Consider the following 27,220-nt stretch of genomic DNA (forward strand, 5'->3'; position numbering starts at 1 on the left):
AGCTAGGTAAAAAAAAAAAAAGGCCTGCTTGACTGCAACGTCCAAATCAGTTATGCTATTGATTCAGATTCGGCTTTGCTCCTTTTACCTAGGGCATGCTCAGAGTCTGAAACTACCTTCAGGCTTTCATCACAGATCTCTTGAAGTGGATGTATTTAATGCATTAAGGTGAAAATCCTTGACTTAGTGTGCAGCCCGAGCCATCAGATTCCGAGGTGGAGAGCTTTATGGGAGGTGAGGAGCAGAAAGAATCCTCCACTCTAGGCCACAGAGTGAGTTTGGCACGGCAGCCAGCGAAATCCCCTTAATCCCCTGCTGCAAGGATAATGACTGGTTCATCAGCATAGTCATGGGTCTACCAGCCACAGCACATAAGGGGCTTTGGTGGTGAGTCGCAGAGAAGTGACATATGTTTACATTGCAATTAAAAAGCCACAGCTGGCCTGTACTCATGGGTAGGGTGACCAGATGTCCTGATTTTATAGGGACAGTCCCGATTTTTGGGTCTTTTTCTTATATAGGCTCCTATTACCGCCCACCCCCTGTCCCGATTTTTCACATTTGCTGTCTGGTCACCCTACTCATGGGACTCGGGCTAAAGGGCTATTTAATTGTGGTCTGGATGTTTGGGATCAGAGTCCTAGAGTCTGGGCTCCAGCCGGAGCTCACATGTCTACACAGCTATTAAATAGCACCTTAGCCTGAGCCCTGGGCATGGGCCAGCTGCGGATGTCCAATTGCTGTGTAGATATAACCACAGAAGCATGTATGAACCCCCTGCTCAGGGTCTCCAGTTCCTGCCCTCCTTCCACAGAGGAACTTTGCTGGGTCCACAGCGTGAGGCTCCTCCATGACTGTCGATGGAGATGGGGGGAAGATCAGGGTGTGACTCTTAATAGATCATCAGCATCCTCTGCATACAATTGAGTAAGCCAAAGTGTACTGTCCTGAAAACAGGGCAGATCTCCAGTCCCATGTGTCTTCCACTTTTGTGCTGGCAAAGTTTCTGCTGGAAACTCTGTAAAGCCAGCAGATCTACACCATGACAATTAGTAATTGGAAGCGAAAGATTTTAGTTTGTTAATGCTGACAATAGTTGGAATAACTGGCTCTCCTAAGCTTCCTGTATATATGGTATTTTTCTAGGCACATATGATTTTACATATCAATATCTGTTAGCTAGTTCAGGCATCTAAAAGCAAAACCTAACACTCAGAAATGTTCTGGAGATTTATTACATGCTTAGGATTTTGGTCCACAAAGCAAAGAACAAATTAAAAGATTCACAAGTAAACACTGTAATTTCACCGGCATTAGGTATGATCTTGTTTCACTATTGTTCCTGTGATTCAAAGGAACACAATGTCTGTTTTCTTTGTACCAAAACCCTTGAATCGATGCAGGTAAAAGACATCACTCACAATGACTAAACTGAGAAATAAAAGCACTATTAGAAACCTCAGCCTTCTGGGATCAGCAAAATGGGTACAGTTCTCAAATTGGTTTTGTAACACCATATGTGATCAATCACAGCCAAATGGAAAATGCCTGTGCAAAATGTGAGATGGGGTTGCAGTACTTTGCAGCCCCTGCTTTTCATTTAAGCCATAACACCAAGGCTATGCAAGCCAGAAGCTGGCAGTGACATGGCAAAGCTAGATGACTTACCACAAATGAAAAAAGCATGCATACAAAAATCCTCTCTCTTCAATTACATGTATGAGCTATTGCCATAAAATACTGCATTCGCTGCTGCATAATGCTACAATATATAAAGGTCAAGTATACTATCTTACCAAGTTATAAATAATTCAGGGTTTAAAAGCATCCTATCTGATATTGAAAATGCAGAAGGCACACAAGACTGCTCTTTGGGCAAAGTCTGTGTAAACCTTTTTACAGACCTAGCACATTAGACTGTGTTACTGTCCACATTATACTGCCAGAGTGTGTGTTATTCTCTCAGCCCATTTGCTCAATCCATATAATCTTTCATTAACTGATCTTTTGGATTACACACTGAGAACCTGGATTTCTGGCACAGACATACTGTAAATGGGCTTCAGAAAATGATGCACCCAGTTGAGAAGCAGATCAGTGCATTTAGAGATCAGAGAATTATTAAGGAGTCCATGCTGCACTTCAAAGCCAGAAAGAGGCATCTTATTATTTATATTGCGATAACACCAAGGGGCCACAATGTGCTAGACACTATACAAATGCATAATAAGAGACGAGCCATTCCCAAGGAACTTCCAATCAAAATATATGGGAGGACAAGCTTACTCTCCACACCCTGACACAGATATATACCTACAGGGTTAGCAATCAGAACCAAACTGTAGTTTCAAACTGTACTTCCATTCCCACGGCTATATTAGCAAACCCAAATCTGTAAAGGTCACAAGATACATTCTGGTGAAAGCTCCGATGCCCTTACACTGGGCTCTTGATGCATCAATATTTTCAAGTTAAGAACTTCTTTCTTATTGAAGGCAGCATATGGCCCTTAATATGGAGATTTTTAAATATATGTTTTCTCAGCTATGCTTAAATAATTTTAGCATTTGGCTATTGAAGTTATCTAGATATAAAATACCAAGATGCCATTTAAGAATCGTACTTTTCTGAGCATAACTATAGTTTGAGCTCTAGCCTATCATTTTTAACAAGAAACAACTCATGGGATGCAACTTTTCTGCCCTCCCTCCCTAGTGACTTACAAAGCTGATCCCGCCTCTTTGTGAAATGCAGAAAGGAAGCAGCTGGCTTTGAAAATGACCGAACTTCATTGGCTGACATTAAACCTACATGAGTTTTTTTGCCTCCTAAACTCACTTTTTAAAATACCTGCAGCAAAGCAAAATCTCTTGATTCAATCAATTTTTCCATTTTAAACATTTTTTCTACTTTATGTTTATGGCCTAGAAAGACATGAAAATACTTAAGAGAATCAAGAAATATCAGTTTGGCCTCAAAATATACAATCATCCATCCCCTCCTACAAATTCCAGAAACATCAACACTTTGGCCTTGCCTTTCTTTCTCTTCAGTGTAAGACTGCAAATCCCTTAAACCTGCTTAGAATCAGAATCACATATATCATCATCATTACTGTTGATTATACATCACCCCAAAATGTGCTGGTTGGTTTAGAAGTACATACGATGACAACTCCATACCTGAAAGAGCTAGACTGTGGCCTGAGCTGTATGGCCATATGAAGGACATAAAATGCCACAAAGACACCCCAGTGCAACCTCCCCAGGCCTTGGGTATGGGTGTATAGGGGCAAACTATGGGCTTGCTACCCTCCACTTAAGCGGGTGGGTGGGGAGTGTGTGGGGCGGTGACTCCAGCTCCTATCTCAATGCACCAGCCAGTGCAGCACTGCTGGTGCAGGGGGGCAGGAGCAGGGATAGTAATCTACTACTGGTCAGCACCAGTAGTAAATACTACTCCCCTGGAGCAAGGGTGTGTGGGGGGGAATATGCCTCTCTGAGTCACAATTCTTTCCTGAGGGGCTCCTGCGGTAGCATGGCTATGGTGCCACTCCTCACAAAGCGCAGATTGTGAATTTGGCCTTTCAGTCTACGGGCCATATTCTATTACCATTACTCATATTAAGCACAGGCATGGACCCCTGCAAATAGTCTTACTGCAATCCATAGGACAATTCACAGAATAGGGTATTGCACAGCATCAGGTGATAGATTAAGATCCCTAACAGAAAGGGGAAATGTGATAAAAAGTAACAAAAAAAATCTTCACCATTTCCTGTTTTCAGTATATGTAAAGTATATTTCCTTCCTCACCTTTATATCCAATTTCTTTTTATAGGTTTTGCTTTTGCTAGTTTAGCTCAAGACCATTTACTTATATAACTTCTGATACTGAAAACTGAGTCAGTCCTAAATGTATTAAGTAAGTGGATAATTTTATGCCTGTTATTATAACCATTAGCGGACCAAATTTTAAAGTGTACCCTTCAGTTTGTTTTGTGACAGAAATAACTAATATTAATGCAAGCAGCGTATTATCAATTTACATTCATTATCATTTTGCATGTTGTTTAATTACCATAAATATCCCAATCACTGTTACTACTCTGTGCTTTTTTCCAGCTCCCAGGATAGCACCCAACAGTTATCTCCACAGCAAGTGCCAACAATAGTTAGTTGTTAGTTAACTTTGGGCCATTAAAGACCTTGCCCTGATAACATTGACTTGATTGAAAGCAGGATTAGGCCCAATAGTACTTCAGTAGGAGCAGGATTAGGACCTGAACACTGGGCGGGATATACACACAAACAAATCTATAAATTAGTGATTCAAGAATCCTGTAGTAAATTGCTACTGCAATATTTATTAGAGAGTAAGAAATAAAATCAGTCAATATTTGGTCACGTGAAAAGGTTCCCCATACACGTATTCTCTTTCCAAAGCTCTGTGTATGTGTAGTACATGTAGATCCATTTAAGGCGAGAGAGCTTAATTTACTATGAGATATTGTACTTTGTATGTTCATGATGGCCCAGATCATGACTGGTCCTTTGTCAGGGAGCCAGGATGCTTACCCAAGAGTGCACCCAATGCAGGGGCTGAGCACAATCACAGTCCCCCTGCTCCCTGAATGCAAGAACTACTTGCTAGCCTGGAGAGGCAGAGAGAGGTCCAGGGAGGACAGGGCCATGGTTTCCCTCTCACCCTCTACTAGTCCAACCCAGGGGAAAATATGTGCTGTCCCCTTTAAAAGGGTGGTGTAAGGTGCCAATTTTGGTTGGAGATAGTCCTGGAGGTTTCATCCTATGACAGTCTTTAATTAAACATTAATCTTTAATTCCTGGAGACTCCAGGACAATCCTGGAGGGTTGGAAGCCCACGGGCAGTGGAGCTGGTGCTGCAATGTGCTGTACACTCCCAAGGAGCCCTCAGAATCTGAGGGTCTGTTTATGCTGCAATCAGCCAGGAGGTGGGATTGCAGCTCTCACACACAGACCCAAGCTCGCTTTGATCTAGCTAATGGAGGTTAGCTCGGGTGTGTCTATATGAGCTGCAGTCCCACCTCCTGAGTGCAGTGTAGACATACCCTGAGTGCAGTGTAGACATACCCTGAGACAGCCAGAATTCTTCTTGGGGGCTTCCACTACAGCTCCTGGTCAACACTTTCCAATGCTGGCTGTGGCTTCGGGCCAGCATCTGTGCTAAGAGGGAGAGAATCAGAATTGTAACTATATTCATGACTAGTTTTGGTGATCCAAGGACACCTCATCCTTCTGAGAAGAAAAATACCGATATGCCAGACAGAAAGGATTTTAGGAATATTTGAGAATAAAAAACGTTGTGTGTATAAAACATGTAGCACCAGTATCACGTCATGAATAGATTATCTGACCTGTCCAGTCACAAAGGAAATCTGATGTCCCAGCATCCTTTAACTTCAGAACAGAAGGGCAAATCTCTGTCACCTCTGATCAGCTATAGCTGTAACCCTGGAGTGAATGATGATGGCAGTGAAGAGAGAATATTTCCTGATAGCTCATGTCCACAAAAGAAAGTGCACTTCAGAGGTTAACTATTTAAGAGAGAGTGCAATCTGCTTGAGAGATGTTTGGAATCACGATTCCTGTTTTCCCAGTATTCAATCACAGCAGTAGAACTGCAAGACACTGCAGAGATACTTCCTTGGCCTAGAGCGTTGTGCCAGCCGCCTGCTGCTCCTCCTTTCACCATGCCACCAGCTCACTTTTTCTATAATGTTTTGTTGCGTTAAAGATGTCAGATCCAGTGAGCTCTATGAACAGGATTAAGCACAAGAGACGGTTCTCTTATTACCCACAGTAGCTCTATTACTGTCTCTCCTGTTCACATGTCCCACCATGTAGCTCTGCTGAATATTCCCTGTAAAACTCATTTAACATTTTAATTAAAGCTATTTTGAGGGAGTTAAACTTCCACTAACAGAAAATGGGGAATCTTCTCATTTTTTTTATGCATATCCCAACTCTGCCAATGAGCGGGAGGGAGCCCCCTGTTAACAGGGCTAGCCTTTGCTTCACTGCAGCGCCCCTAGCCCATTCCTTCACGCCCCTTCCCTAGCAGGCAGGCAAGTTTCACCCATTTGACAAGTCAGGCAACAGAAGCGTTGCTTCAGGCAGAACTGGGAACAGAACCCAGGTCTCAACTATATCAAAGCCAAGTCTCATCAACACCACCTTTCAAGATGAATATGCCATATCTGTGTGCTTAACTATGCTGTCTCTAGCCACCAGACAACACTCTGCTCCCAGAGCCAGGAACAGAACTTCGGAATCCTTATACTCAGCATTCCACTGCTGTCTTACAAACCATTGTGTAACCCACTGCCAAAATATGGGTCACATCCCCCCTCTAATGGCTGGTCCCCATAAAGGATAACAGCCAAATCATTCTCACTTCTGTAGCAAATTTAAAATCACGTGGAGGGCCTTGCATGCACCTTCAGCATCATGCTGAATATCACAAGAGAGGGACTATTAGCCACTTTCTCCACACGATGTGTATGGCCCTGAAAGCTGTGGACAAATTTATTTCCCTCAAAAAAAAAAAAAAAGTGTGATAGATCTTTCTGAAACCCACACTAAGTCTCTTAGCCATGGCCATTTCCAGAACCATCAAATAATCCACTTGCAGAATTGCTTGGATTGAAATTGCAGCATCAGAAATGCCACCTTGCTGGGGAGGAGATGTCAATAAAGGAATAATGCCATAGCAAAAAACCTATCATTTTAGACCTATTTGCGGAGCTCTATTTAGGTAATTTGATTGCTGACCCTAGGCAAGAAAAGAAATAACTTTGCAGAATAAATGGAGTCCTTTTGTTTTAATGAAAGTTAGAGCTCTCTTCTAGAGGGACCATGTTATCCCTTGAAACATACATACCAGATAAAAAAGTAGTTCTTCCTTTGCTTGCTGCCTTCCTGTTAAATAATTTCATTCATCATTTTATATATTGTTTACTGTGCCATTAGTTAGATTGATTTGTTTACAAGATATACATAGAATATCAATCTTAACAACAGAATTAGTTCCGTTTGTTTTAATTTACCAGTGTTCATTTCTTCCGTACACATATACTCAGGATTCTGCATAGTAATCACCAGGGCATAATTCTCCAATCATGAACTAATTATTATGGGCAGTTTGCAATGGTTACGCATCTCTCTCCTTAGCAAACAGACTAACAATCACAGGCAGAGGTCTACAACTCTAATCATAAGTGACGATTATCACTGAAACCTACCTTTGCTGGCTGTTTTTACACTGATGCTGTCTGAACAACACAATCAACTAAATGCACCCTCTGTGCTGTATGTGACCTCCTGTGGTACTGTCAGTAAAGATTCAGTATGAACAGGCTTTCATGGTGAAGTATAGTGATGCATTTTAAGGAAGAACAGGAAAACGTGAACCTGCTCCTACAACTTTGGTATTGCTGTGCCACAGTATAATGTGATAATATAAAGTGTCTCATCTGTTGGTGCTATCAGATGCATTGACAGTACCCCTTCCCCAATTTACTAAGAATTAATCCCCTCCCTTTGCAGAGGTGCTCAGGGAGAAGGAATATAAACTGACATGCTGAGCAAGAGAGACAGGAGACAATCTGCGGTAAGGCAGGGCTCCACACCCAGGATCATAAGACTGGGTTGAACCCGTAGGCTGGGGGAGATTTCTGTTACTCTGTTTCTGCTTACATAACCCACTGCTCCGCCATACTTACGCTGAGTACAAGTGTTATCCCTTGAGGAAACCCCCTTGCAACTACATTTTGCTATTGTTAAGTCACTCTACCAATTTGCAGCTGGTTTTAGTGATGTAAAATGAAGCAATCTCAGTTATGGTTCAGTCCTCCACCCTGGACTGTCACCTGTCCTCCAGATCCTTCCACCCGAATTCATCAGCTTTGCACCAATTTTTATACAAGTTGCAAAATTGAAAGGCAGAAGTGCCATCTACACATTCATTCTTTCTGGTGCTTTGGCATCTCATAGTGATTGATAACAAATCAGAATTGTTGACTGGGCCACGCACTGTTTTATATGCCAGACTGCAAAATTTCATACCAATCCATAATGGGTGACAACAGTGTCAAGTGAAATTATCTATTTAAAGTTACTTTTACTCATAGAATTTTGTAAACAAAAAGGATGTATCACAGAGGAGCATTTATATGAATTTTTTTTTTACAACATATACTGTGGTATCTGTGTGTATTTATATATATATATATATATATATATATATATATATATATATATATTTACAAATATTGCAGTGCTGTGGCATTCAATCCACCACTGGTTCACTATTTCATAAGAAATGGCTGTTTTCTGCCCTTTGATTTGAGGATCTTTTACAGGGTCACTATCTGCTCCCCAACACAAACTAAAGCTGGTTCAAAGCACCAAAATGTAGTGGCACAGATTTTGTAGAGTTTGAATTCTGGGCTTTGCCAATATCACTTAAGAAAAGGGCAAGGGGAGATTATCAATGTAGCTAACTAACAGTTGCCTATTCAGATACTGGGTCCTTCATCTGGGAGTTGCAACCATTCTGCCCATCCCATATTGCTAAATGGTAGAGCTGTCCCAGTTCGATGCCTGCCAGATGGTGGGGGCAGCAGGGGAGTTCTGATATGGCAGAATGAGAACCGCTGGTCTGATCTAGATGAACATGTCTTAAAATGGTTTGTTTTTGTGTAGGCCCCTATATCTAAAATAAAAAGATTTTTCTGCCTTATGTTTAGGATCATCTTCAGCACATGCCTGCACAAGTAGTGTGTTCTGCTCTGCTACGGTCTCTGGTATTAAATGGTGCTTCCTCAGAGTATACAGATTTTCCCATCAGAATAGGGTTACCATACCTAATAAATAAAAAAAAGAGGACCCTCCACGGGGTCCTGGCCCCGACCATTTCCCACCCCCAGCCCCGCCCCAACCCCGCCCTAACTCCGCCCCCTCCTCCCTCCCACTCCCAGCCACGCGGAAAGGGCTGCCCGAGCGCTACCAGCTTCACGGTTTGCCGGGCAGCCCCCGGACTCTGCGCCCCGATCCGGCGCTTCCCCAGCGCAGCTGGAGCCCGGGAGAGGAAGGGCCCAGCCGGGGGCACAGGGTCTGGAGGCTGCCCGGCAAATCGTGAAGCCAGTAGTGCTTGGGCTTCGGGCAGCCCCCTTGCCTCCGGACCCTGCGCCCCCAGCCGGGCACTTCCCCTCCCGGGCTCCGGCGGCGCAGGGTCCGGAGGCATGGGGGCTGCCCGAAGCCGGTAGCGCTCGGGCAGCCTGGCTCTTAAATAGAGCCGAAGAGTCAGGGGAGGAGCAGAGCCGCCATTTTCCCGGACATGTTCGGCTTTTTGGCAATTCCCCCCGGGCGGGGGTTTGAGTGCCGAAAAGCCGGACATGTCCGGGAAAAAGAGGACGTATGGTAACCCTACATCATAAAATATGATCTGCTAGACTGATAGACAGTAAACTCTTCTGATTCAGTCTGGATTAGAGAGTGAGGGCCCCAGTTCAGCAAGCTACTGAAGCATGTACCTAACTTTAAGAATCTGAGTAGTCCCATTGAAGTAATCTATTACCCAATTCAGAACAGAATTTAAGTAGGTGATTAAGTCCATGCTTATTCAACCAAGTACTTAGATGTGTGCTTAAATTCCATTGTTTTCAAGGGGTGTTGGATCAGCCCCTGCTGAATAGGGGTGGACTGAATCAGGGCCCTATGCATTCTCCCGTTTTAATTCTTTTAATGAAATCGTGGATGGAAGGTTTGGCATTCTGGATGGAATGAAGAAATTTCTTTTAAGGGCAGGATACAAAGAGAAACATTTCTAAAGTGTTTTTTTTTTCTGGAAGGCTGATAATCAGAGGATACTACAGCAGTTGCCACCTGCCAAACTTCCTGTTGATAGTCAAGTTTTTCAGTGCTGTGTTTGGTGTTATGGTGAGGGGAATATTTGTGAAGATGTTTTTTTGATCAACTAAGATAAAAATAAACCTTTAAAAGTCCATATGTCCTGCCACTCCTGCTCTGTTCAGTCTTCTCAATTTCTTTAGGCTTAAAAACTATTGCAAGGTTTAAAAGGACTATTATCGATAGTAAGAAGAAAACTCTTATATTAATAAGAAACAACCATATATAATCTGCTAAAACACAAAAAGTGTAGATCTCGGAAGTCCAACCTTGCCAGCAGTTTATTCCTATTAAATAAAATAGTAATAACATCTTGCACTAATATTTTGTTAGGTTCCCAAGCACTTTGCAAGAATTACTTTGTTCCCCACTGAAATTCAGTTACCTCTGGAGTGAAAGTGGGCAGCTGTTTAACAGTGCACAGCAATACTCCTGAACGTTTATGAGAGGAAATGAAAAAATACCATATTATCCAGCTATACATTCAGGGGGAATTTAGGGAGACAGAACACAATTACTCAAGTTGGAATTTTTCCAAGATACTGGAGCTAACACACTACACTAGTGAGAAATGTCATGGCTTAGTGAGCATGTATGGTCAAGATGTACTTTATAACAAAATGACTCTTCCAACAGCACAGTGACGCTTTGGGTTAAGAAGGAATAGCATGTCCAGATTCAGAAACTGAGATTTCCTTGGAGATCTCCCATCCAAATGACCATGCTCACCTGCACCTAAACTTGTGAGGTCTGGTGGAGACTACAGCCTGTGGTAGTTACTTTATTATTTGTATTACCATCATGTCTAGGAGCCATGGGGGAAGGAGACAGAACCAGGACACCATTGTGCTAGGCATTGTACAAATACATGGTCCCAGCCACCACGAGCTTACAATCCCAGTATAACACAAGAGACAACAGATGGATATAGACTGATGGGGAAGTACAAATAAACAATGAGACAATATTGGTCAGTATGTTAGGCAGTGGTCTTTGCACATTAACAGCCTAACTTTTGTCACAGCAAAGGGGGTTTTAGGATGGATTTGAAGGTGAGTAATGAGGCAGCGTTGCAGCTGTTTACAACAGACACCTCCCAAACATGTGGAGCAGCATGGGAGAAAGCACAAAGGTGCTTGTTTGAAAACGTAACGAGTTGGCAGTGGAGGCTGGTGTGATCAGAGGTGAGCATCCATAGCTCGCTAGTGAATGAGCGATGATAGGATGGGGATTGAATATGAAGGGCTTTGAAAGTGAATACAGGCAGTTTGTTTGATGTGAAAGAGGAGTCAGTAGAAGGATTCAAAGAGGGGTGACATGGTGAAAGCAATGGACCGGGAAAATGATCTTTGCAGCAGCATTCTGAATGGATATGAGCAATTCAAGATGGCTTTTGTCAAGACCAGAGAGAAGCATGTTGCAGTAATCATGACACAAAATGCTGAGTTTTAGTTGTGTGGATAGATAAAGAAGGCTATATTTTAGAGATGCATGGGTTAGTATGGCTATAGTAGTCCAGGAAATACCACACTAGTAATTAATTTCCCAAGATCAATCTTATGAAGGGGACAAAAAACAGATCAAGACAACACAGTCTTACACAGTGTGTCTTTCTCACTCACTGGTCTACCTTATCATTCACTGGTCTAACTCTGATCCCAGAAGTCAGCAGGCAAGTGAATTTAGGTGTCTGAGAACTTCACTTCTCTTTGCTGGTATCAACAACCATATCAGGATTTCAATTTACAAAAATGTCCTTGAGTAAGTGTATTGGCCAGTGTGTGAATATAATAAACTCTTAATAACTAAACAGGATAATTTAAGGAGGCCTCTGAAGAGGGGTGGCAATTTAGCACAGCAGAATAAGAGGACACAATCTGCTTCTCAAATTAACAGATTACAAAAGGTTCAAATGGTAAATCAGGAAAAGGATTATAATACAGATTTTTCTGGACCAACCATCTAGTATTGGAACAAATCAGAGTGCACAAAGCACTGAGACTCATTGAAAACAACAACAAAGGAGAATAAAATGAAAGTTTAATAAATGGAGGCTCATGTAGTTTAAATACTCAACCCCCAAACAGAATTTACCAGGACACTTGAAAGGGCATCTTTAGCCTGGTGAGACTGGAAGACCATGGAGAATCATGAGAGATGAGTCTGATAGAGGAGAATGGGAGAAAATTACAACTCCCATGAGGCACCATGGAGGCATTTCTGAATTGAACTATTTAGGTTTTCAATTGGTTGCCAAAAAGTCAAAATTTGCTAGAGGAAAGAGAAAAGCTCTACTAATTTAGTTTAGTTTATGAGAAGGGCAAATCTAGATATGTTAAGTAAACCATTTCTTTCATTTTTATTCCATTTTCTCTCATTTTAATAAATCTTGTTTTGTTAAAATACTGCAGTATCGGTAATTTCACACAGACATCTACAGAGAAAAGAGAATCCTGAAGCCTCTATGGAATAATGGTGAAGGTTAAACTGGACAAAAGGTGTCCTTATCCCAATAAGTCATGTTGCCATAAGGCTACTACATGAAAACACAATGGGATAGGTCAAAGGACCAAGGACAAGATGAGAGTTGCTGGTCCTAATCACAGACAAAATCTGTTCCCAGACCAGTGAATTTCTACCAGCCTGTGGATCTATTTGAATGAAGTTTGTCTATAAGTGCTTGCCTGCTGCAAGTCTGATTATCATTAGAAGACTGTGGTTCCAATTATGCCAAGTCAGGGGCTGGTGGCTTTCCTTCCAGGATCAACTTCCAACCATGTCAGCAACAAAAGAAATTACTAATCCCACGGTGACAGTCTGCAAAGCAAACTTTTGATGTGCAAATTCAAGAGCACAGTGCAGATTAACATCATGATATTTCAAGGGCAGAGATAATTTGCCAACAGCTCCAGGACTCTAATTTTAGGGAAAAATAATACATTATTTACATGATATTACAGATTTGATAATACATAGGCGATTTCTCTCGACTACTAAGAAAGAAAATAGTTCTTTTCTAATGCTTATTACCTTTTAAGGACTTTGCCTGGAGACATATACTGTAAGGCATAAAGATTTGAATAAAACAGAAAATAAGGTGAAGTTTTATATCACAGTTTCGTAGAAGCTGTACACCTGCAGCTATCTTTGTGTTACTAATTCCACCCCAGATCCTGCACCCACTCTACCCCTTCTCCTGACCTATTTCTGCCCCTGAGTGCACCCGGCCCTCGCTCTGCCTCTTCCTGCCCCCGCTCCTCCTCCCCCCCAACAGCACCTCCTGCACACCGTTGAACAGCTGATCACTGGTGGGAATGAGGTGCTGGGGGGGGATGGGGAGGAGCTGATTGGCAAGGCTGAGCACCCACTATTTTTTTTCCCCGTGGGTGCTCCGGGACTGGAGCACCCATGGAGTTGATGCCTATGAGTGTGATACTATTTTTTCCTTACTCTTTATAACCTTCATGTAACAGATTTCACTACATTAAGGTCCAAAACACATTTATTTTTAATGCGTTCAGGATCAAGCACATTTTTGCTTGACTGTTGACAGATCTCCACATGCTAAAAAAGTATGTGTGTCTGACTGAATTGAAGCATCGGTGTAGCAAATGGACAGTTTAATAGCTGGGTGTCATTGACTGTGTTTCACTGAATTTACAAAGATTCTAAATATTAAGTTGCTTAGATTGTATTCTCCTCCAGACGAGGTTTGTGTCTTCCTATTTGCTTGTACATCGTCTCAAACAATAGGATCCTGATCCTAACTAGGGACTCTGGATGCCAAGGGAATATAAATATTAACTAATAACAAGCATAAATATCGACTTCCCTCACCTTCAGACTATCTAATATACAGCAGTGAAGATCACATTCGTCTCTCATTGTTTAATTACATCATTGCTCTCCTTAAAACCATGCACTGGCTTCTGCTCTTCTGAATGAAGTTCTTGCTGCTTCTCCTAGCCATCAGAGCCATTCACAACTTTACCCCTACTTACCTATCAGCCTGCCTCACCTCTGGAGCTAGGGAAAAATTTTCATCCACATTTTTTTCTGCCAAAAAATGCTGATTTGGCTTGACCAGAAAACATGACAAATTCGGAAATTCGGGGGGGGGGGGGAGCGGGAGAGGTTCAGAAGAAAACAATTCATTTTGACATTTCCTAAATGAAACATTTCAGCCTGGGGTGCTAGATTCACAAGGAGATGTAGCCTTCACTCACAAAACAGAGGAGGAAGAGGTGGTGATGATCCTCTTATACCCAATAGCCCAGTGATTAAGGCACTCATTTGGGATGTGTGAGATCTAGATTTGAATCCCCACTATGGAGAAACGACTTGAACCCAGACTTCCCCACTCCCAGGTGAATGCCATAACCATCAGACAAGAGACTCCTTCGCACTTGCTCAGACCCAGTGACTATTTATTTATGCAAAGTGGAGCTGCTTCAACAGGAGAGACAGAGCCCCCACTGCAGAATATCCTATAGAGCACCTGGGGGTTAGGAATGGAGACCTGGGTTCCAGAACAGGAATTCAAACCTGGATCTTCCACATCCCAGGGGGGTGCCTGAATCATGGAGCTATCGAGTCTAAGGGTGGCAGCACCACCGTAACAGTTTTGTGAATGTGCCTTTGTGAATCTAGTCCTTGATTTCCAAATTTCCTTTGCTTTTATTAAAATCTCTTAAAAATGGCTAAAATCAAAATGAGTTCTTTCAAAAAAAAAAATTATTTGCAAAAACAATTTTTCCAATGTTTCAGAACTGCCAGTGAACCAAAAAATCATCATTTGTACAACTCCATTCACCACCTATATTGTTTCCTGCTAATTGCGCTCTGCACAAACCATTCTTCTTTTGAGATTTTCTTCCAGTGGAGTTACTTCAGATATGTACAGATTCTGCTCTGTAACAGAGCAGGATTTGACCCTTTGCAAATGGCTTGACAGAGTATCGATACTAGTCTAAAAAATGTATGCCACATTTTACTGTAAATATATCTTTTCTGATCTAGATATAAATATAGGACAGCATTTCGGCCACTCACTGCCCATAAATATTGAAATAAACCCTTCTCATAATAGATACACATTGAAATTCATATTGACATCATTTGTGGCCTTTACTGTTATGGAACAGGCCTAAATCATTTAACAGGATTGAAGCAACAGACTTCTATAAAAATGTCAGGGCTCTACAGAAATTACTCTAAGGAGTTACAGAGTACACTAGGGAATAATATCCTACCCATAGGTGTTTAGACCATCCCATACAATTCTGTAAAAGGAATAGAGTGCTTCATTCAATTGTGTAGAATGATTCTAAACACCAATACACACAACCTATATCAATGAGATCATCATCTAGTCAGTTCTATAGGCCTTTTCTAAAAGAGTACACTCAGCCTTGAGTAAAGGGCATTGTACAGCCACACATCACTCTGGGGAAAGTGTGCAAGTGCACATGCCTCTATTCTAGACATTAGCTCTTCATTACATTACATTATCAGCCCTTTCTAGCATTTCCAAACATCTCTGTAATGTTCTGTTTCTCAGAGAGCATTATAGAATGCAGTAGCCTGTTAAAAATGCCCCCCTCCTTCTGCCCAAAAAGACTTCTGGTTGGAAAAATGTGTTTTGCACAATGAATAATTTAAGTGGATACACTTCACTGCCTTTATATGCATTAAGTGCTATTGCTTTTGTAAGAACTAAGAGGCTCGCAGTTAAAACCAGATTATAAACTACTGGCTGGTCAAACTTTAAATATGCTAACTTAAAATACAATTCATTTTGCCAATCAATAAGAAGGTAAATTACAAAAATGGTCTTTTCTTATTACCTTTGCAATGTAACGCCTTCTTTACCGCCAAAACACCATACCATACATTTAAACTAGCAGACTGGACTGCCACTTTCAATGAATATTTAGCTGAGATTTCTTATTTTCTAGGGAAGAATCATTAAGATATTTTCACTATTATGATAACTACATCATGGAACACAGCATCTCCTCACTTTGACTTTTCCTGTCACGGGTAAATGATAGAAAATAATTTACTCTATTAAATGCCAGCTTTCCCAAAAATCTTAGCTAGCACTGCTGTTTTCTTCAAGACATCTCCAAATCACAGTGCAATAAAGCCTTGGTGAATATTAGTTATCAACACATCACTGTCTTGAGTTTAACTCTTTTCTCCCTGGAGGAAATATTTTTTAAAATTCCCTTCTTTAAGATTTACCCTCTCAAAGATATTCAGTTTTATTAAGCTGTTATTCATATTGCCTTTATTCCATTAATGACTATGTTTGAATACATTATAAACTAATTTTTGCATTAAAAATTCAGTATTTGTAAATGCTGACCTAAGAGACTGTTTCAAGTGGTTATCAAAAGAGGATACAAATTCCATCACTATAATACACCATCCGTCAATGTGATAACACAGATTAAAAATTCACCAGATTTAGCCCGACAGTGCTATATATAAAATGGATTTTACCTCTTTTAATGGAATTAAATTAAAATTTTACTTTTTTTTTTTTAAACTCAGCCTAATCTGCCTATGGCCATGTAACACATTAAAGGTAGATACATTCGCAAATTATTCATACTATTGTATCTTCACTGTGTTAGGCCAGACATTCTGTGTACAAAGGCAACATTAGAGCTGCAGTACCATTTCAGTGAGTCATACACCCCTTATTATTCATAGAATCATAGTAATGTAGGGCTGGAAGGGACCTCAAGAAATGATCAAGGCCAGCCCTCTGTGCTGTGGTAGGACTAAGTAAACCTAGACCATGACAGGCAGGTTTTGTCCAACTTGTTCTTAAAAATATCCAATGATGGGGATTCCACAACCTTTCTTGGAAGCCTATACCAGAGCTTAACCACCCTTATAGTTAGAAAGCTTTTCCTAATGTCTAACCTGGTGGTTCCCAAAGTGGGATTCGTGAACCCTTGGGGGTTGGTAAAACGTATCAGGGGGTTCTCAGAAAAAATTCTGTAATGGCAGACAGAGCCATCCCTAGGGACCCCATGGCAGGCAGAGCCGGGGAGCTGGGACCCCAGGTGCACAACCCTGGGGAAGCTGGGCGGCATGAGGGGTAGAATGGGAGGGGAAGCTGTGCTGTACCTGGGGGGCTGTCCAGGCTAATTTGTCCCTGGCCCCACATCCCCCTGATAGCGGAAGAAAAAGTGTTTGCATATCAAATCAGCCAGAACCAAGGTCATTGTAGCCGATGTGGCAGTAACTACCCTCAGTTAGTCCATACTCAGTCATTCTCTGTAGCGTGCCATTTTGCTCCAATGAGACATGAGTGAATCTTCTCACTTACTAGTTTGTTTGTTTGCGTTCTCAGTGTGTTATTTTTATTTGAACTGTTGTATATCCAATATGGACAAGTGACTGGAAACGGAAAGTGTAAAGACATGAGAAAACGAACATTCAACATCAGCTAGTGTTTCGTCAAGTCCAACGTTTGGAAAATCTAAGTCAAATGATCATGATGGTCCTAGAAAGTCACTTATGAAGAAAAGAAAATATGACAATGATTACATAAAATATGGCTTTACATGCATTGTTGATCAAGAGCATCCAAAACCACAGTGCGTAATTTGTGGTGATAGTCTAGAAAACAGCAGCCTTAAACCTTCTCTGCTTCGGCACCACTTAGAAACTAGGCACTCCACACAACTCAACAAGCCTGTTGATTTTTTCAATCGAAAATTAGCCAAGTGGAAAGGTGACATTACCAGTTTTGTATCCAAAGCAAGTACTGATAACGAAAATGCACTTTAAGCATCATAGTGAGTGAGCTACCGAGCAGCAAAAGCATCAGAAGCCCGTACCATAGCAGAGAGCTTGATTGGTCCATGTATAAAAAAAGACACAGTTCATTGCATGCTCAGAGAAAAGGCTGCAAAAAGATTGGCATAGTACCTTTGTCCAATAATACGTTGTCACGAAGAATTAATGAGATGTCAAGTAATGCAGAGACCACAATTGTACACAGAGTGAAAAATAGTCCATATTATGCTATACAGTTGGATGAATCAACTGATGTTGCTAATCTATCTATTTTGCTAGTGTTTGTATGTTATGTGAATGAAGGTATGGTTGAAGACAACTTGTTGTTTACTGACCATGGAAAGAACGTACAACTGAAGAAGATATCTTCAATCTGACTAATGCATATTTTCAAGAAAAGGAAAGATTGGTCTCATTGCCTAGGCATTTGCACTGATGGGGCCACATCAATGACGGGGAAGTATACCGGATTTGTAGCTCGAACAAAAAAGGTTGCATCAAACGTCTCATGGACTCATTGCAGTATCCATAGACAATCCCTCACAGCAAAACGCATGCCTGAGGAACTGAATGAAGTGCTGGACAATGCAGTGAAAATGGTGAATTTCATAAAAATCACAGCCAACAAATTCCAGAATATTTCAAGTACTTTGTGAAGAAATGGGTAGTGTGCACAATTGTCTGTTGTCCCATACCAAAGTTAGATGGCTCTCGTAGGGAAAAATCCTTGTGTGCTTGTTTGAGCTTAGAACGGAAATCCTTGTTTTTTTCAACAGCCACCCTTTCCACCTTGCCAGCTGTATGGAAAATCATGTCCGGCTCCAGAGCCTAGCTTATTTAGCATACATTTTCTTGAGGATTAATGACCTAAATTTATCTCTTCAAGGCCTCAATACAACAGTTTTCAACGTGCAAGACTGAATCCATGATAAAGAAGTAGCAGTTCTGGGAAAGGTGTTTGGAAAACAATCAAACTGAGTATTTCAGTACTCATGATTTCCTGGCAGAACAAACACCAGTAGGATCAGTACACTAAAACCAATATAACTGCACACCTAAAAGGACTTTGCACAACATTCAGGCAATACTTTCCAGCTACATCAGATGATAATGACTGGATTCGCAACCCCTTTGCTGATACCACTTTCTCAACGCAGGTATTGAGCACTGAGGAAAAAGAAAAATTGACTGAGATCTCCTGTGATTACGAACTGAGAAGGAGTTTCAGAAGTCTGTCATTGACCAACTTTTGGCTGAGTTTAAGAAACAAGTACCCCCTGCTGGCAGAAAAAGCTACTATCGTTTTGTTACCGTTTTCAACAACATACTTATGCAAGAAAGCATTTTCCTGTTATGCACATCTGAAAACCAAATACAGAAGCAGACTCAATGCCGAACCAGACCTGAGACTTTATCTTTCTCCCAATGGTTCCGGACTTCCAAGAGCTATGCAGATCAAAGCAAGCATATCCATCACACTGAGGAGATTTACAGTTCAAGACTCCTTATGAGAAATGGAAAGGGAGGTGGATATTTTTTGCTGTTTCTAAAATTAAATAGGCTGCTAGTGTTGTTTTTAAAATTATGTCGAACAAGTTTAAGCTTTGTTGTAGTCATGCATTGTTTGCCTGGACTGCTCAAGGCTCGAATGCTTGTGGGAGGAACTCTTTATTTGAGTTGGCTTCTTAAATATCTTCATGCTGTTTCCTGTCTGGTACTCCCTGATGAAACATGTAGGAGGCTTAATCAAAGTGATATGAGCTACAAAAGTGAAATCTTGAAGAGTGTTGCCATTTTCATAATGTAATAAAATTAATAATGTAATGATAAATAATAATGTAATAATAAATAGTGTGTAATAAGTGTGTCTCAAAAAACCCAAATTATTTCCAAGATCACCGCTTCTATAATTTATGCTCAGGGAAGGGAGAAAATCCCTGGAAATATTGATTTTTAGGAGGGGGTTCACGAGATTTGATATTTTCGTGAAAGGGGTTCACCGGTTGTTAAAGTTTGGGAACCACGGGTCTAACCTTAAGCTCCCTTACTGCAGATTAAGCCCATTATTTCTTGTCCTATTTCAGTGGACATGGAGAACAATTGATCATAGTCCTCTTTATAACAGACCTTTGAAGATTTACGAGGTTCCTCCTTCTGTCTTTTCTCAAGACTAAACATGCCCAGTTTTTTTAACCTTCCCCTCATAGGTCAGGTTTTCTAAACCTTTCATCATTTTTGTTGCTCTTCTCTGGACTATCTTGAATTTGTCCACATCATTCCTAAAGCGTGGCACCCAGAATAGGCACAAGTAGTCCATCAGAGGCCTAACCAGTGCTGAGAAGAACGGGTCAATTACCTCCCTTGTCTAACATACAACACTCCTGTTAATGCAGCCCAAAATGATATTAGCCTTTTTCACAGCTATGTCACGTTGTTGATTCAGATTCAATTTGTGATCCACTGTAACCCCCAGTTCCTTTTCAGTGGTATTACCACCTAGCTATTCCTCATTTTGTAGTTGTGCATTTGATTTTTTTTCTTCCTATGTGAAGTACTTTGCACTTGTCTTTATTGATTTCAGACCAATTCTCCAATTTGTCAAGGTCCTTTTGAATTCTAATCCTGTCCTCCAAAGTGCTTACAACCCTCCCAGCTTGGTGTCATCTGCAAGCTTTATAGGTACTCTATCCACTCCATTATCCAAGTCATTAACGAAAATATTGATTAGTACCAGACGCAGGACTGACCCCTGTATGACCTCACTAGATATGCTGTCCCAGTTTGACAGCGAACCATTGATAACTACTCTGCATATGGTCTTTCAAAAAGTTGTGCACCCACCTTATAGTAAATTCATCTAGACTGCATTTCACTAGTTTGCTTATGAGAATGTCATGTAGGACCATGTCAAAAGGCTTACTAAAATCAGAATATATCACACTTACTGCTTTCTCCCTCCCTATCCACTAGACCTGTAACCTTTTCAAAGAAGGAAATTAGGGTGTTGTGGCATGACTTCTTGACAAATCCATACTGGCTATTCCTTATAATCAGGGATCCTAGTTTTCCCGATTAAAAAAACCCCCTAAATTCTCTCATAAAACATGAAATCTACATTTTTTTTTACAATTAAAATGAAACACTGAACTTTAGTTTCCCTAGCCACAATATATATGGGTATCAGTTGAACATAATGTTTTACTGGCATATTTACAATTTTTAAGCAAGTTTAAAACATAGCAGTGCCATCAGTCACTATAATAAAATAAAATTAATAGAATTGCAATGTTATCCACAGTCCTGCTGCATACAGTACAGAACAGCACTTTACCATCAACATGAAATTTATCCTCGCCAAACTCAGTGACACGGTCTTTAGGGGTGATTTTTAAAAGTTTTCAGCATCTTTTCATAACTTTAATTACTCACATCTGGAGGCTAAAGAGAAATTTGAGATGCATTAAAACACAAAACCCAATATGCCATAGACTAACCTCTATATGCCAGAAGCAGCTTATTGGAATATGTTTAGCTATGTACATTTAAAGCACATTCAAAATCAACCACAAGAGGGGGAGGTTGTGGGCACTGAATAAGAGACACTGGTACTTTCAGTAAAATTTGTTAATACTTATTATATGTTTTTATTTTTTCACAAATGTAAAAACTAAAGATTTTCTGTATGAAACACATTCCGCATTTTTTTTTGTGGCAAACAGATTTCTAGGATCCCTGCTTTATAACCCTATTATCCTCCAGGTGCTTATAAAACGATGGTTTAATAGTTTGTTACAGTATCTTTCCAGGTTTCAAAGTTAGGCAGATTGCTTTATAATTACCCAGGTCCTCTTTGTTTCCCTTTTTAAAAGGATAGGTATGTTTGCTCTTCTTTAGTATTCTGAGACCTCACCCATCCTCCAGGTGTTCTCAAAGATCATTGCTAAGGGTTCTGAAATTGAATCAGCTAGTTCCTTAAGTATCCTGAAATGAATTTAATCAGGCCCTGCTGACTTGAATACAACTAACTTATCTAAATATTCAACTTGTTCTTTCCCTATTTTGGCTTGTGTTCCTTGTTAACATTAATTGTGTTGAGGATGTGGTCACATTAACTGTTTTAGTGAAGACTGAAACAAAATAGGCATTAAACACCTCAGCTTTCTCGATGTCATCAGTTATCTTTCTTCTTCATCTTCTTCTTGCTCCTAATGTATTTAAAGAGCCTCTTCTTATTGCCTTTTATTTCCCTTGCTAGGTATCACTCATTTTGTGCTTTAGCCTTTCTGATTGTGTTCCTGCATGTTTGTGCTGTTCTTTTGTACTCCTCCTTAGCAATTTGTCCATGTTACCTCTTTTTGTAGGATTTCTTCTTGATTTTCAGATCATTAAAGAGCTCCTGATGGAGCCAGATTGACCTCTTATTATTCTTTCTATCTTTTCTTTGCATTGAAATAGTTTGCAGTTGTGCCTTTAATATGGTCTCCCCTCAGAAACTGCCAGCTCTCCTACACTCCTTTTTCCCTTAGATTTTCTTTCCACTGGTCCTTACTTACCAGTTCTCTGAGTTTGTTAAAGTCTGCTTTTTTTTTAAACCCATTGTCCTTATTCTGCTGTTCACACCTTCCTTTTCTTAGAATCATGAAATCTGTAATTTCATGATCACTTTCACCTACATTGCCTTTCACCTTCAGACTTACTACCAATTCCTCCCTGTTGGTCAGAATCAAGTCTAAAATGGCTGCTTCTTGGGTTACTTCCTCCAATTCTGAAACAAAAAATTGTCCCCAATACAATTCAAGAATTTATTGGAAATTTTGTGTTTTGCGATATTACTTTTCCAACAGATATTTGGGTCGTTTAAGTCCCCCATTACTACCAGGTCTTGTGTTTTGAATATTTCTGTCATATGTTCTACAAATTCCCAACCACCTCTTCTTCCTGATTTGGTGATCTATAGTCCAGCATTTCTCAACTAGGGGTGCGAGGCCCCCTGGGGGGCCACAAGCAGGTTTTCAGGGGGTCCGCCAAGCAGGGCTGGTATTAGACTCACTGGGGACCAGGGCAGAAAGCTGAATCCCCACTGCCCCTAACTCCACCACTCAGGGCTGAAGCCGAAGCCTGAGCAACTTAGCTTCATGAGGGCTCCCTGTGGCAGGGGGCCCCGGGAAATTGCTTGCTACCCCCTAATGCCAGACCTAACTTTTATATGCAGAAAAATACTTGCTGTGGCACAGGTGGGCCGTGGAGTTTTTATAGCATGTTGGGGAAGCCCAGAAAGAAAAAGGTTGAGAACCCCTGCTATAGTTGACCACTGCATAATCAGTAGATTGTTGCATAATCAAGCAGAAAAGGATGTAGAAGCTTCAACTCAGATTAATTGTTCACAAAAGCAATCACAACTAACAGGCTGTTTGTAAATGGACTGTAATAATTCAGGAGTGATGGAAGCATACACAGAAAGGGCATTTGCAGTGTAGGTTACAGCGACTTGACTAAAGCTGAGGCCTGATAAAATAAGCAAGCAGACGTATACTAAAAGAAATCGCTTTGCCATTAATGCTGAAAGCCAACTATACTAAGAGACTCAGGGCCAATGTATCACATTTATGTGTAACATCAATACGCTTCAGGGGGAAAAATTGTGAAATTGTGTGACCCAGCCCCTGTGCTGCAACATTGACCCAGCAGAATTCAGACCATGACTATCCCACTCCAGCACATTCACACAAGCATTTCAACCTCACCTCCCCGCGAGCCGTATGGTACATGTGGAATAAGACCAATGAGGACTCCAATGGGCGTGCTTTTGCATCCAAGACTTGAGAGGACTAAATAAATCTTACTGATAGCAAGCCAGTTGCCAGTCACCCAGGACAAGTTTGAAGAACATCATGTTTTTAAAAAGTAGATGAAAAGATGAAAAATATTGATGGAGGGCATATTGTCCTTGATCAAACTGTGAAGTGCCCCTTGCTGGCAAGAAAACAGGATACAAAAAATGCTAGTTTTGCCAGCCAAGGCAGGCGCCCAGCTGGCAATCAGATTGCTCCATAGCAGTTAATCCAGCTCAGAAGAACCCTATTACTTGGAAACTATTGAGATTTTTCTGTGTGCTTGTTTCAGATGGCTCTTATTTTGTGCTATTTATACTTACTGATTATGAAAGTCAGATGATTTTGTTCTGTTACTACACTACATTCCTAAAGCAGGCTGTTGCGTAGGACTGCATAACACGGTTGCCTGAGTTCTTGCTTGGATTCCAAATGAAGGTGTAGAACTTTTAATTACCATGAACAATTTAAGTCACCTAATAAGATTTTAAAGCTGATGCCCATAAAAGCACATCACATTAACATATAGAAATATTGAAAAATGATCCAGCAAAAGGTGATACATAATAGAACAGCAAAATCCACTCCATTGTAAACCCAATTTTGCCCCTCCTACCTACAAAATCCCTAAGTCTGACCAAGTGAACAATTTTTAAACCATATTTGAGATTACTGAGACAAGCTATTCTAAAGATAGAATGAAAAAAATGGGTATTAAAGTTTGAAAATTGTCTAGTGCTTTTTTGCCACAGCTTGCCTACAAAACAGCTTGTTCTAAAGACTTCAGTGATGTTGGGGATACGAAGTACAGAAGACCAATTAGAGACACTGAAAAGAAATATGAAGAAAGGAGCTAAAACAAAGAAAGTTGCTGCCTTGTTTCCTTTCTTCCCGCTAACAAGGGAACATCAATGTTTTGACGCCAGTATTGCTAACTCCTCAGACTGGCTTAAAAATCACAAGATTTTTCTAAATAACAATTTTGGAGTTTTTGTTTTCCTTCTTGCTTTTGAACCTTTAGCTTTTTTTACCTAACCAAGAGAGCTTGAAACTTCCTTTTTAAAAGCTGTGATTTTCACATTCACTTGTCTTCTGGAGGTGGGCCTTAAAAAACCCACCAAATATTGAGACAGACACATTTAAAAAAAAAAAAAATCAAAGAGTTGGCAACACCACAATTCTTGACATTTTATTATGTAATCTTGCAATACTGGGTATCTTTCCTGAAGCCCCAACTCCTGGAATCATGGCCAACAGCTGAAGGGCATGGAAATGGGAACACCTTGCAGGGCTCGGCTAGATAGAATATGGGGATTAAAAGCTCTGCATCATTATGCTGATAGGGGTTCCCAGTATTGTTTACAAAGACAAATAACGTCACTGATGTAAAGATGTTTCAGAGTGAAGATATGCTTCTGCATGATGATCGGATTCTGTGCAGTGTTCACTTTTCAGTGTAACTTAGAGGCTAAAACATCAGCAATGACAGAAACAAATGGAGGAAGGAAGAGCGGTAATACAGGAAGAGCTTTATTGCTTATGTGCTGCTATTTTTTGGCTAGTTTGCAGTCCATTTGGCAGTGCCTAGATCAGATCAGATTTTCCTTCAAGTACTAATAAATCTCTCTCTCTCACACACTCACACACCCTACCTAATAGGGATTCCCAGTGTTGTTCTTCAACCCTATCTGCAGCTGTTCACACCCCTTTCTCCTCCCATAGGCTAAGTTAAAGGTCTCTGGTTTAAAGAAAACATCAAAATAAATGACTTTTGTTGTATTTTTAATTCCAAACTTTTTCCACTTTTGAGAGTGCCCAGTGAAACAACACTGTTGTTTTTTTTTTAAACATATCTTGGCAAAAGCTATGACAAATGACCATTCACACAAAGCAAAGGATAGGAAACTTCAGTGCTGTAGATAAATGAAGTCAATGAAGCCCTTGAAAACTGATGCAAACACTGAGCTCCTATATTAAACTGTAAAATTAATGGATTAAAGGAAAAGCAGAGTGCTATAGGAGGTTAACTATCATGGTGAAGTAACAGAGGGGTAGCAGTGTTAGTCTGAATCTGTAAAAAGCAACAGAGGGTCCTGTGGCACCTTTAAGACTAACAGAAGTATTGGAGCATAAGCTTTTGTGGGTGAATGCCCACTTCATCAGACGCAAGGCTGGTGAAGTACATTCTGAAAGGAAACAAATCCATTTTAACTAACACCAATGTTCAGCTCCCAGGGAGGTAGTTAACAGAGCTACTCTCCCCAGCTCTCAAGCATCATGCAATATACCTCCCCACCAATACAAAGCTCTTTCTTATCACAGTATTGTATGGACCATGAACAAAAGCCACATTTGTAATTTTGTACCTCCTCTTATATCCGGAACAAGCTCCCACTTCCCAGGGCACCCTCTCTTTCTACACCCAGAGCAGTCCTAGAATAAAGTCTATAGTTATGGTAACTATCTGAGAAGAGAACACAAATTACTGCCACCCCAAGGCGCTAACACATTGGACACTAACAATTCATGAATGTTTTAAATATCTAGTTGTTTTATGAATTCACCAAAAAAAGGTGCCTGCCACCTCAGGCGGCTCAAAGATAAAATGGACTTCCATCAAGCATTACAGACCAATATTTCCTGTGGGTAGTGATTAATAAGCATGGATGGATGACATTTGTCGGGGAGAAAGCACAACATTTTTAAACAATCAGGTACCCGAGTACTCAGCCCACTCTGGAGTCTGGCCAGATTTCTGGAAAGGTCTAGTTCACATCCTCAGCCTGAAAGATTAACACTAGAATTAGCATAGCCCCATATGTCACATTACATCATTCAATTACAGGAACGCCTCACTTAAAGTCGTCCCAGTTAATGTTATTTCGATGTTAAGTAAGTTGTGAAATGCTCCCTTTTAGCAGCCGCCTGTTTTGTCCACTGCTTGCAGAAAGAGCAGCCCGTTGCAGCTAGCTGGTGGGGGCTTGGAACCAGGGTGGACCAGCAGCCCCGTATCAACTCCCCACTCCCCTAAGTTCCCTGTACAGCAGCTGCCCAGCAGGCTAGCAATTGCAGCTGTCCCTCCCCCCACTGCCATGTGCTACTCCTGCCCTCTGCCTTGGAGCTGCTCCCAGAGACTCCTGCTTGCTGTACGGGGGAAGAAGGGGGCTAATGTCAGGGTGTCTCCCCTTCCCCCCGCTCCTGCACCCCGCTTACCCCCATCTTCCATAGAGCAGGGGGGACACATGACGGAGGGAGGGAGCTTCTAGGCAGTCGCTGTTGTCTCAGGTCTCAGCAAGCTGATTTAATTAACAAGGCACTGTACTTAAACCTGGGGTCAGTTACTTAAAGGGGAAATGCACATTTTTTCTCTCACACACAGGATGTGTGTCTCTGTCTGCCCTCCCTCCTTTCCTGTTGCCTTGTAGAGTGTTGTGAAAGTTAACCCTTGAGGGTTCAGTCAATTGCTAGTTCATTTAGCAGTAAGGCATTCCCTGGGAAATATCCCACCCTCTGACTTCTCCACCTCAACCAAGCTTCACAATCATCATCACTGTGCACCAGTATTAAATTGTTTGCTTAAAACTTATACTGTGTGTGTGTGTGTATACACACACACACACA

General features: G+C 41.0%; 1 protein-coding gene across 1 annotated transcript in view; it reads right to left on the reverse strand.

Moving 5' to 3' along the window:
* KCNH1 (potassium voltage-gated channel subfamily H member 1) overlaps positions 1-27,220 on the reverse strand; it is a 182,329-nt gene that overhangs the window by 51,672 nt on the left and 103,437 nt on the right. The window lies entirely within an intron of this gene.

This window comes from Trachemys scripta, chromosome 3, assembly GCF_013100865.1.
Source record: "Trachemys scripta elegans isolate TJP31775 chromosome 3, CAS_Tse_1.0, whole genome shotgun sequence".
NCBI lineage: Eukaryota > Metazoa > Chordata > Testudines > Emydidae > Trachemys > Trachemys scripta.